Genomic DNA, 1368 nt, shown 5'->3' on the forward strand with positions numbered 1-1368 from the left:
TATATATATATATATATATATATATATATATATATATATATATATATATATATATATATATATATATATATATATATATATATATATAGTTAAAGCTAAAACCCTTATAGTTTATACCCTGATGCTCACTTTCCTAGTGCTCAGTTTTAAAAGTTATTTAGAAGGACCAATCTAATTAATAATCGTTACTATTACTATATTAACCTATTGTTAATTACCAAAAAAAATATTTTGTTTAGAAACATAGGCATTGATTTATTTACTAAATGTATTTTTGATCAGAATATTATAAAATACTTTTAAAGATTGACCATGAATATTTATAACTATAATAAGAAAATTTATGTTAAACATGTTATTTTTATGGTTAAGATATAAAAAATTTGTTTACAATTTTTTTAGATGCATAATTACGCGGCGCCATTTCAATTACTTCTATTCACCGTAAATAATGAAGTTTTATGCCTACAACCCTCCGGGGCGGATGACAAGCATATTTGAAAATAAAAATTGATTCTAAAAAAAGGGTTTAAGTAAAATAAGGTTCAATACTTACAACGACTTTCAAAGAAACCTTTCAGATTTATGAATTTTAAAAGTTGGTAGAGCAGCTACGCAAAATTTTATTATCTTTTAAGTTTTCCGAGAGAGTTTTCGATCTAATTAAAAAAAAAACACCTTTAATTCAGTTTCAAGAAAGCTTTTTTTTCTTTAACCATAAACTTTTCATAAATTTTATATAAAATTAAAAGCAAATTATACATAAAACAGTACATAAAAGTAAAAAATGAAAATTTTTCTGTTGAAAAACATAAACAGAAAATGCATTTATTTGAAAAATTAAAATATATAATAACTTCACAGCCATTTAGGTATGAACTCTGTTAAATTGATTCCAATTTGATTCACTTCTTACTATTGATAGAATTTTTTCTTGCTTTCAAGTAGATGTATTTAAAATGCTGTTTAAATGTTATTTAAATGACTTTACAAATGGTTGTTGTTAAAGCCGATAATGCACTGCAAAGCTTTGAGCCTCTGGATTCGATTTGCTTCTTTTTTTTCTTTTCCTGTGATCTTTAAGTTTTGAACGCACTGCTTCTGTTGCTTGTTCACAGAATAATCCAAGTGCCATGGCATTTGATGTTGATGTATTTATGTTCTGGTACATGGCATTTGATGTTAATGTATTTGATGTTCTGGTACATGGAAAAATCTTTCATGTGCTTTAGGTAACAATGATACGCAAGTGGAGGTATAATTGCTTGATGTGTTCTATTCTTTTTAAGGAAATATCATCCAAAGTTTGCCTTAAAAATTGAAGGAAATTAACTGCTATGAAAGGGTTTTTCCCCTAGTTTTCTAAAC

Source organism: Hydra viridissima, unplaced genomic scaffold (assembly GCF_058129835.1).
Source record: "Hydra viridissima isolate aposymbiotic clone 2 unplaced genomic scaffold, HvirCarnegie_v1 scaffold_13, whole genome shotgun sequence".
Classification (NCBI taxonomy): Eukaryota; Metazoa; Cnidaria; class Hydrozoa; order Anthoathecata; family Hydridae; genus Hydra; species Hydra viridissima.